The following is a 12,397-nucleotide window of genomic DNA, read 5'->3' as shown; positions in this document are numbered from 1 at the left end:
AAGGAACAGGTTTCCAGGCAGAATTAGATTGGCTGATTCTTCTGCCTCTGACCCTAAATATTGCCTAAAAATTCAATATAATAGATGTAAAGCCAGAAAGAGATTTTCATATAGATCTGCTCACTTCAGATCACCGCAATAAGAGGAAACTGATGTGCAGAAACTCCATTTGCTAGTTGCCTTCCAGGAATCATGCAAAGTTCTGGCAGGCTACATCAGGCAGCTTGCTATGATTTTGCAGAGCTTATTAAACCCTTTGATTTTGGATAAAGCTACTAAAAGTCAAGAATTATGGCCAGTGAACCAGCAAGCAGGGTTATAAGCAGATTTATGACACACTATTTTTCTTAGATTCTATGAAATTTATAAGCATTACAGTTTAATGTTAACTGTTGGGCGGCGATACACACACAGCCCATTTCAGAGCCATATTAAGGAGACATGCAAGGTTTATAAAATTTCACAGGGACACTGGTGAGGGAATTGAAAATCCATAACAAAATAGAATACATACAGGTAGTGTTATGCCCTTATGAGATCATAATAATCAGAGCTATAGAGCTGCTTAAAGTTTCATTTCACTAATGAAGCAGTAAGAAGCATGAAAACAACTTGGTCAAAGACTTTTTGAATGTGAAATAACACAGGGGACCTCACAACTTAGAGAAGGTATAAAATATTATAAGGAAATCTGTTTATTAATTTAGATAGGTTAGTGTTTTGTTGGTTATACAGAAAGACATTTTAGATAAATGTTTTAGTAAACCTTGAGAAACTCAGAAAAAAAAAAGTCATTAATGATATACAATATTTGTTATTTGTAACTATTGTTGTTATTTGACTTCCACTTAGGAACTGTAATAGTGCAAGGGCTGATTATAAACACAAAAAAGTAAGCATCTAAACACCTGTGCAAGGTGAGCAAAGAATGTATCATTTTCTTCTGTCTGTTTTCTTGGTCAACATGACCTTAGGAATAAAAAAAAACAACAGCAGCAGCAGCAATCCACCCTTTCCCACACTGCTTCTGTCTCTTACACTGAGCAGGGCCAAACGAGAAAAGAGCTGATTCTCTTTTTCCCCATGCTTCTAGAATTTGGGGATTTCAAACCACAAATCAATTCAGCAATGCAGGCACTTCTCAAGAGTACAGCATTTCCTTAATCGCCCTTGTTCTCCGATCAGGGCTTGCTTTGCACTTGCAAGTTGTGTAATCTCAGTGGTGTTCACAACCAAAAATCAATGTGCTGTTGTTGGTTGTAGAACACGAAGTCTGTACAAATTATTTTACCACAAGCTGCTTTTCAGACCTTTTCCCCAACATCTTTCATTAAACAACAGAATTGCTAGGTCTGTTTTACTTCAAGGAAAAGACACTGTTTTGCATACAGTTGAAGAATCTGTGTTACAGCACCTTCTCTGTGAGAAAATCTTCACATGCTTTGAAAGTGTTGTACTGCTTACACTCATGTTAATTCATTGTGTTGCAAGTACGAGCATTTGTACACAGGAAGAGAAGTCAAAATATTAGTGTAAATGCTTACCCTTTCATCTCAAACTACTAAGGAAAAAATGTTTAGTTTCTAATACAGGTCATTTAGATAAATGCATTCACTTACTAAGAGTGCCCCATCACTGCATAATTCCACAGTGTTAAGGGGAAAGCTTCTCACCGACGTTAGTGGTTCCCTGGTCATCAGTGCACCTGCCTAACAGCAGGTAGAACTTTCTGTACTATTTTCTTTGACTCTATCCTTGACTTTCTTTATTTTTATTGTTTAAAGCAAATCTTTTATTCATTTCTAAATGTATTACTACACTGTTCACCATTTTTGACTCATTTTGATGATCTGCTATTTCAAAAGGAAAGTCAGGAGCATAATCAGTCATTACCCTGAACCTCAATTATGCAAAATCAAGCAATTTTTTCCTGAAGTACTCTTTCTCTAAAGGATTCTTCACTTCACTGCTATTAATAAACAATCAGTTAACCATAGACCACTGTTTTGGTTTCTACAAGTCAATTATTTTGGAAATAAACTAAGAAAGATTCTCTTCCCTAAAGTTTTTATTGACTTTATGTGCAGCATAATGATATTTATCTACTGAAAACCAAAAGGAAGTAAGTATTTGAATACGTCAATGCACTACATTATACTAGTTGGCTACATGCATCAGTGTTTACTAAAATCATCATTTAGTTTAATGATTTCTGCGTCACAATTATTCTATGTATACTCACAAAATTCTGTACTGTTTTCTTGTTGCATAGCTGCACTATGGTTTGAGTAACTGAGACTGACAGAACCATAATTCTTTCACGTCTGTAAGAAAATCAGGATCCAAACTTTTATTTTCCTACAAAATTCATTATTTTAGATTATGTTGCCTTATAGTTGGCAGTGTGTAGACAAACCGTAGGAAAGGGAACTGAGTGTGGTCAGTACTTCTGCTACTGATTAGCAAGGGTTTTTTTTTTTGTCCTCATCTTTTAAGTGCCTACAGATCACATTCTTGTCATCCAGATCACTCCTGTGGACCAACACTGTGGTATATAATCATATTTCTATGTGCTACCAGGAAAATTCTCACTTTGCAGGGGCAAAAAAGTAAGTAGTTTGCAGAGGGACATCCAGCAGAGCGTGTTATACAAGAAAGCTCTTTTTCCTGTCTGCCTGTACTCCTGAGGAATGCACAAGAAATCATTGTGAAAGAATGAACTGGCATCTGCCATACAAAGGAAGCTGTCCCAAGATTTGAGTTAGACTGGGGAATCAAAACATTTATGTCACACACCAATAATGCAACGGCAGGTACCACATTCACATAATCAGCTCTTTGTGCCATGACCCCTTGCCTTTTTTCTAAGCCAAACTACTTTTCACACTGCAATACAGAGTCTACAACTCCTGAGGTCCAGGACGACCCAGAACACAGAAAGATGCAACAGAGCAGGGGGAAGAGCGAGTGCACAAAGACCTAGAATCCAGTCCTATGCCTAAATGTTAACTGAAAAAAAAAAAAATAAAAATTAGCCAGACACACCTTATGTTTTAAATTAGGGGAAAAAATAAAACAAACCAAAACAAACAAACAAAAACCTTCCGGGGTAAGTTTAGCACTTTGGTATTCACAAGTGAAACCTAAACACTCAGGAGAGCTGTTGCCCAGGTCAGCATTGGGAAGGAAATAGCCAATTGCTTCCTTTTGGGACTTCACTTATAATGAGGTAATTTTACCTCCCGCTGCCAGCTGCTAGCTCCTCCAGCTCCGCCCCACAGAAGCCTTGCCCTCAGCGGAGCACCCACAGCACCCCACAGCCCTCACCAGAGGCTTGCAACAGGCATGCCCATGGCATCCTGTCCAGCCGGCAGGGGCTTCTGCTGTCACCCACGCAGGACTGGATGCCTCATTTTGGTACAGATGTTCGCCTGATGAAGGGAGGGAAAAGAGGGCAGATCTTTGTGAACAACACCTCTCCTGTTGCTTGCTCATTGAAAAAATCAGTGAGTGAAGCACTGGGAGCTGCTGAGAAGAGATTACCCTTATCACAGGTGAACAAGGAGAGGGCTGTGAGGAGAAGATACACAAAAGAGTCCTGGGGACTCTGGGTATAAGGGAGGCTTGCTTGTGCTATCATTGTGTCTCCCTGTGTGGTTTCACACTACTCAGGTTTTCTGTTTAGAGGCACATTGGGTGTAGGAGTAAAGAAAGAAGAGAGAGTTGGGAATAAGATTTTCTTGGTTGCTTTCTGCTAGATAATTAATATCAATATGTTTTTGTTTCAGGTGCCTTAGGGATTATAGAGCTTGAAGAAATGGGTGGATTTCAGTTGCCTGTTTGCTTTAAAGCTATGATTGAGAATTTCTTTTTGTAAAAGGGGAAAAAAAAAGGTGCTAAATGTGCCTTTGGAGAGGTGATGGAAAATATTGTGACACTAGTCAAGATGATTGCAAACACAGTAGGGCTGAAATGTGTTCAGCTGACCTAACAAAGCATGAATAATATATCTCCTCATTTGACTACAATATTACTGGTCAAATTGCAAACATATCAAGGTGATTTCAATAACCACGCTGATGTACTATCAGATATTAACAGTTTAGATGTTACAAGAAAAACATCCTAAAATATTGTTTCTAAAGAAACAGTACTAAACATTATGCTTCAAAGCAGTCTTCTTTATAGGGCAAGCACCTTTCCTTCTCTAATAAAAAGTTGACAGACACCACAGTTTTTTAGTGTCACAAGAAGAGCTGTTTTATCCCAATTACAAGCATCTGATTAAATTTAAAGGCAGCATATGTCACAGGAGAAGGGGGAAGGTTCATTTTACCAACAGAGGTTTCAATGAGGAAACCATCACACCATTGATTACATTATATATATAAATCTACTATTGGGGCTATCTTTATGAAGATATTTTACTTATTTTTACTTTTATTTAGAAATCATTTTGAACAGCAAATCTGACAGAAATAAAGAATGCTCACCAATTACCAATAAGTTGATTGTAGGCTGCAATAATTTCAAGACAAATTGCAATTATAGGGCTACAACTCTTTGTTTCCTCCCTCACCTGGTCTTAGAGGAAGAACTAAGAAAGAAGTATAATGGAAAGGATTGCCAGACTTTGTGTTAAAGGTTAGAGAAACTGAATAGCCTTTTTTTTTGTATACGTATTAGAATCCTGGGCAAAGGCAAACAAATGCAGCTATGAAATAATACATCCTCTGGAAATCTATTGTTTGTGCATATGTGAAACACTTTTTCACCCAAAGTGTATATGGCTCATTTTTCTGTGTGAAGAACACAAAACAGCTGTATTTTCCTAATAGATGCTAATTGCCTTCAAGAGACACACAGTTCTCTCCTTTTGTCCAGTAGTATGAATCCAGCATGTAGTCAGCTCAGACTACATTAAAAGAATTTGGGCCATTTGAGCTGAAAGTAATTTAACCAAACATTAAGAAACATTTGTTCCTAAATCTTGAATTCTGAACTGTGACTCTGAAATGGGTTCCATATTCCTGTGCCAAATACTTTACATCCAAATCACACTTTAAAACACATATGCATGAGCACCGTCAGTTGAGCAAACGTGTCTTAAAAGGCGTACCAAAATAAAAACCCAAGTTATTATACACCTACAATAAACAGGAAAAAGATCTTTTGTTGTCATTGCAAGATGATTTAATGGGTTTCATATGAACACATTTAATTGCAAAACTAGATTCATTAATGTAATGGAGTTTTTGATATTATGTTGTGCACCTCTGTTTCTTTTTTTTTTTTTTTCTAAGATAATTTCTGCCATAAAATATAACAGCCCATATTTGGGGGAAAAACAAAACAAAACAACAGCAGACCTTGGGATCTTTAAATCCTTGGTTTGAAGAATGTGTTTTGTAGTCCTGGGCAACTGCACACAAATACAACTATGGAATACAGCCTCTATAAACCTACTGTTCCTGCACGTGTTGTGTTTTTTACACCAGAAGTATATGAGGCTCTTTAGCCTGTGTGAAGAATGCAGAACAGCCGTGTTTTCATAATAGATGCTAATTGACTTGAATAGATATGCAGTTCTCTCCTTTTGCCCAGTGGTATGAATTTGGGATAACATGCCTTTTCTTCCCATTCTCTATACATAGACTTTACAGACTGTAGTCAAGGGAATTACTCTTCTGAGTAGGAACAACTTACATGCACATACATTTATGGAAACCAATAGATAACAACATGGATATTTTTCTCATTTGGTGCCTAAAAATCACTCCTTGCCATTTTATCAGCTGTGGATTTTTCCTTGTTAATTTTTTTAATTCCCATTCCTTCTTCCGTGGTAATTTTTACACTGTCATTTCAGGTTGCATAGTTTTTTGGTGGTGGTGGTGGTGGTGGGTTTTTTTTGTGTGTGTGATTTTTTTTTTTAAATATTAGTAAAGTTGAGAAAAGTCATAGAGTAAAATTTTTATCCAGGTGGTATGAATGGCAAAATTTCCACTGGCTGTCCTAACGCCGTGATTTACCTGACTGGGTGTTCCAGGAGCAGCAGCAGTGGCACAATACCTTCTGTAGGTACTTTGTGCTGACAAAAGGAAGTTTAAAAAGAGCCAGATGAAAGGTTCCTTTCAGGTGGTTCTCTCCTTCCATAATTAAAACCTTAAACTACTTTCCTCTTACCAAAAAATGATATATTTACTTCGTTAATATGATAATCAGTGCTGCCACTGTGATCTTTTTTTCTACATCTCGCCTTTCCAGTTACAAACACACACGCACACACACTCAGCAAGCACCATGTCAAATGGTACAGCAAGTGGCTGAAAGGCGCTACTAAGACTGTTTTGTTACTAAACAGCTGCTCTCCTCCTTCAGCATTATTCATGAATCTGCCAACTTCTTCCTTTCTGACAGTGAATCTGTTGTGCACATGAAAGAGGTGTGGCACTCCTCTCTATCTTTGAACACATGAATAAGAGAAAATCTGGTGTTTAATAAACAGTAGCTATCATTATTCCCATTTTGTTATCTTATAATCTAGTCTTTCTATACGAAGTTTCATCTGTAATAAGACTGAAAGGAAAACAGAAAATAATCTTGTTAAGTAACAGAAGTATTTATAGACTATAAACCCTATTACATCTCACAGCTATTATGGCACCAAATTACTTTTGCAATTAGGGGAATTTTTCTTCTTGGTAAAACATAAAATTAAATGCATTCTGGGTATTTTGAGGTAGATCAAGCATTTGAGCTCTATTACTTTATAACTGTCATATGGATTTGCCTATGTAAGCCATTTAAATTAGAGAAGCTACAATGATGCTATGTTGCTATTAAAAAATAAAATCTAAAAGAAAAGTCAATCTTCAACATCCATGTGTCTGAAAGTTTGGACATGAGAGCTATAAGCAAAAATAAGCACATTCCACAGATTCCTGCTCACAGAAGTCATCTCTGCTCCTAGGAGGCTCCTTGGACTTCTATTGTATCTGGCATACAAGTCAGTTTTTTAGCAAAAAGAGTAAAATTACACAGGAAGTGGTCTCCATGATCAAAAAAAATAAAGAAATATTTACTCATAAAAGATAGGGAAGGAATTTCAACACTGCTAAGTGTAATTTAATACAGTCCAGAACTGAAGTAATTAATATTTTATAGAAATGTCTGTATTTTGAGACACATTAATCACGTAGATTGCATTTGGAAAGCTGACTAGTTGATTTTGCCCTTTGCTTTAAAAACAAACATTTATTTTTACTTTTTAAGTCATTTTAGTTTCATCCAAACAATAAAAGTAACAGTTCATTTCTATCTCCAGTTAAATGCATTACCTGGAACACTTAAGGGACTGATGGGGTAGCTAATGGATGCCTTGTTTAAGATTTCTCATTTTTTCCTGAGAAACACCCCCCAGGAATCCGTCCATATCCTTATTCTGCACTGGGTTCAACTCAGTCTCCTGTTTAGTCAGTGGGATGTTTGCCAATAACTCCACTAGGATCCAGATTTCTCCCATCATGCATGTATATGATTCATTAATATAATAAGATGCAAGCAGTGAGTGGCAAATAATCCCCTGCAGAGCTGAGCCAAACCTATGTCAAGAATACAGATACAGAAAGAACTCTTACCCATATACTTACACACTTTCCCCACCTTAGACTGGGACATGCAGGCCAGACAATGAACAAATTCAAGTCTTCTGTCAGCTGTCAAAAAAAAAAAAAAAAAAAAAAAAAAAAAAAAGCCTTTTTCTCAGGAGAAGCAGCCAGATCCTCTGCCATTTGCCAAACCTTTGTACATCACACAAGTTGCTCAAATCTGCCTTGGGCTTTAAAATGTGTTTCAAGGACGCTCTGCAGGAGTTGGAGTTGCTGGTCATGGTAGAGAAGCATGTGCTTGTTTCACCATTTAATTGCTATGTGGAATCAACAAATCGCTTAGGGCCAAATTAAAAAAAATAATGATGCATTTATCTAAAACAGGACACAAACTTATGCAGAAAATCCCAGTCAACCTGCTTTTAGATCACTGTATCATACTGGCCAGTGCATTCCCTTAGGTTTACGGGAACTTGGAATAGAGATCCAGCTCAATACTTGAGTTCATTTCTTTTTATTTTCTCCAGTGATTGTCTAATGTGGGATGGATGGGAAGATCAGAATTTCGGCATCCTCCCTTGCAGCCAGTACCCTAAGTCCTGGGGTAGAGTGTGGCTCTTTTTACTCTCTTAGTAGTCACAGGAGTCCTTCTTTCCCTTCTGCCCAGTGACACAGCTGCAAGAGAAAGCTCCAAGGGAAACTCTTCAGCTGTGCCTCTTCCCTTGTGGTTTGGATCTTTGATTGGAAGTAAATGATACAAGTCTGAGTACTCTCCATTTGATGAGAAAAGCTGAAGACAACACTGAAAATACACACTTTCTTGTTTTCCTAGATCACTTTCTGCTGTACTTCAGAAAAAGCAAATCAACATTGCTTAGATCTGTGAACTAGGAGGTATAGTTGCCTATCTGTCTTCTATGGCTTCCCTGGCTTCCATTGGGCATCTTTTCATCACTCTCCATTCACCAGATGTTTTTTTTTGAATAGCAAGTCTGCAGGAATTTCTAAGAGGACATTGAGCATCTCATCTGGTTTTGAATCCCATTTGTAACACCATGTGCCTTCAAGTTTTATGTTGTGGCACCAAATTTATAGGTGCTAATGCCTTTTACTGTAACTAGCTCTTCATTTTTACAGCTCAGATTTACAGCTCAGATCCACAAACAAATTACAGTATCATCTCTCTTAGGTTATTGTTAGGCTTCATTAATTTAATATCTGTAAAATGCCTGGAAACCATCAGAAATATGCTTGGTGCTCTTGCTGTCATTACTTTTCTTTAAGATAATAGTCTGAGCATCCCTGTATGCATTAATTTTAAACACATTGGTAGGTCTCTTGAGCCAAGTTTGAAGTGAAGTTTGTAAAGTTCAGCATATACTTCAGTGATCACAGGGTCACAGCTTCTCCTTGTATAACAGTTAAGAGGATATAGAATCATAGAATCATAGAATATCCTGAGTTGGAAGGGACCCTTAAGGATCATCAAGTCCAACTCTTGACACCGCACAGGTCTACCCAAAAGTTCAGACCATGTGCCTAAGTGCACAGTCCAATCTCTTCTTAAATTCAGACAGGCTCGGTGCAGTGACCACTTCCCTGGGCAGCCTGTTCCAGTGTGCAACCACCCTCTCTGTGAAGAACCCCCTCCTGACATCCAGCCTAAATTTCCCCTGCCTCAGCTTAACCCCGTTCCCGCGGGTCCTGTCACTAGTGTTAATGGAGAAAAGGTCTCCTGCCTCTCGACACCCCCTTACGAGGAAGTTGTAGACTGTGATGAGGTCTCCCCTCAGCCTCCTCTTCTCCAGGCTGAACAGGCCCAGTGACCTCAGCCGTTCCTCGTACGTCTTCCCCTCAAGGCCTTTCACCATCTTCGTAGCCCTCCTCTGGACACTTTCCAACAGTTTCATGTCCTTTTTATACTGTGGTGCCCAGAACTGCACACAGTACTCGAGGTGAGGCCGCACCAGCGCAGAGTAGAGCAGGACAATCACCTCCCTTGACCTACTAGCGATGCCGTGCTTGATGCACCCCAGGACACGATTGGCCCTCCTGGCTGCCAGGGCACACTGCTGGCTCATATTCAACTTGCTGTCTATCACGACCCCCAGATCCCTCTCTTCTAGGCTGCTCTCCAGCGTCTCATCGCCCAGTCTGTACATGCAGCCAGGGTTTCCCCATCCCAGGTGCAGGACCCGGCACTTGCTCTTATTGAACTTCATGCGGTTGGTGATCGCCCAGCTCTCCAACCTGTCCAGATCCCTCTGTAAGGCCTTTACGCCCTCATTTGAGTCCACAACTCCTCCAAGTTTGGTGTCATCAGCAAACTTGCTCAAAATACCTTCTATTCCTACATCCAGATCGTTTATAAAAATATTGAAAAGTACCGGCCCTAAAATGGAGCCTTGAGGGACCCCACTGGTGACCGCCCGCCAGCCTGACACAGCCCCATTTACCATAAGACATTAAACGAAGTAAAAGTCATCATTATTTTTTTCCATACTTTTGTTTTCTGGAAGGCTCTTAAATTCCAGGTAGGCACTTACTGACTAGATAGGTAGATAATAATATAAAGTGGCTTTACTAAGATAGCCATTTACAGCTGAATGATTTGAGTTTCCATATGTATATTAAGTCTACAGTAAGTAGACTAAGTGTGTATTAAGTATACAGTCTGCAGATAGGCCTGTAGAATCCAAAAGGATGCAGTTTTCATTTTCTAAAAAGGAAGGTGTCTACTATATCTGGTTTAATTTCAGTATAGTAGCTGTAAACTATAGATTATGTTGTTAATTTCTCAAACAATCCCGACTAGACAACCTGAATGAAGCAAAGCTAGTAATGAATTCACTTTAAAATAATTTGCAGTGATTTATAAGTGCATGTGTTTCATTATCTATGAGATTATAGGAAAATTGATTCCTTTGCATATAGCTTTACCATAAGTCTTTTTGTGTTTTTGTGTTGTTTTGTTTTTCCACTGAGTGGTTATTAAGTTCTCTTTCATTTGCTCTTACAGCTAAAGTAAGATTACTCTGAAAACAACTTGCTCTATTTCAGTTTTCATAAATTGCAGAAGAATTGTATGCTTAATGTAACAGTAGCAAATCAAACAGCAAATCACTACCAATTGTTTTCATTTCCAAAATTACAAGATTCAACTGTAGATTGAGAAATTAAGTCAGTAACATTCTAGTTTATCTTATTTAAATGTAATCTGTCAAATGATTGCTATATGTTGCCCTGTGTCAGATATGGTTTCTCCTTATTTCTTGGTAATTTAAGAAATAGCCTAGTCATCTCATTCCTTCTCATAAAAGTGGATTTTGACTAAATCTCCCAGAACTTTTTTTTTTTTTTTTTTTTTAAGTATGATAATCTTGAGGCATTTCAATAACATATAGACTGTACTTATAGCCTTTTACATTTTAATGTAAATGTCAGTAGTTTTACTCAGTTCAGACTATCTCTTTATTTTTATGCTGTAATCTAATTGAGCATTTTCACTCCATTCAGACTCCTTGACTGTTTGAACTATGAATAGAGTGCTACCTATATGGATATTCAATTTTCAGTTTATTGCTTTGAAACATGAACTGTTTAACTCTCTTCCCTGTTTTCTAACTAAAGTCCTCCAATACATACTTCATAAGGCTGAAGAATTAAATCCAGGCTTGTCATACAAAGAGGGAAACAGATTAAGATGCAGCCTGACTGCGAAGTGGTACAAAAACTCACTAGGGCTTCCCCAACTCTAAAAATGGTATGTAATCCCGATGAGTAAGCCATCCTGATATGTGACACGTCATATTGAAAATTACCCAAACACAGGTCAAAGTGTTCATTTTCAGGAATATTTCCTCTTGCTGAAAATGTAATCAGGGATTTAAAAATGAGGGTTAGGTAGTTCTGCTGTTCAAAATGTCGTTCTTCTCCCCCAAATTAAATATTTTAAGTGAGCTGACGTCACTTTCAATAAACTTTAAAAATACTAATTTTTTCTATGGTACATTTTGATGAATCAGGTAGAAGAACTACTCAACCCTAAATGTTTCTTCAGTCCCTCCATATACAGTAAGTGTCCTGTGGCTATTTATTTCTCTTGTGTGTTCTCCTCCCTTTAATATGTTGACAGAGTGAGCAGAATGTACAGAAGTGATATTAAGGAAAGTCACCACAAAGTAATGCAATGTAACGGTACCTGCTCTTGCTGAGATTTAAACTCATGTTTTCCTGAAAATAAAAACAGTAGTTTCACTGGTCATTATATAGGTTAAAAGCCTCTGTTTGTCAAATCCAGAGTTTAGGACCAGGACTTTTATCAGGTTCCTAAACTGACCCATATGTTACAGAGGAGTAATGACTTCATGTGACATATTGAGTATTTTAGGAGTATTATCAGCCATCACCTTGCACCTGACCAATGCTGTCATAACATTTAGCCAAATTTGGCAAAATTATATCCTCATTTTAAGAGATCAGGTAATACTGTAGATGAGTAAAATAAAGCTATGTCCCAAAATAGTCCAAACAACTTTTTAAATGAAAATTTTCTACAAGCGTTTCTTTTAAAATGCTGATAAAATTAGGTTTGTAGCAGGATTGCTTAAGGTCTTCAAGGATCTATGCAGAACAAAGAAAACCTACTTTAAAAAAAAAAAAAAAAAAAAGAATCAGGAAAGGAATTTCTATTCTTGTTTTTAATCACTTTCAAAAATTATACGAGCCTGCAAAACCACATTCTGAAACCATCACCTGTGTCAGTTTTTACCCAGTATTTGACATTG

This window comes from Aythya fuligula, chromosome 5 (assembly GCF_009819795.1).
Source record: "Aythya fuligula isolate bAytFul2 chromosome 5, bAytFul2.pri, whole genome shotgun sequence".
Lineage (NCBI taxonomy): Eukaryota > Metazoa > Chordata > Aves > Anseriformes > Anatidae > Aythya > Aythya fuligula.
This window is presented reverse-complemented; position numbering follows the sequence as displayed.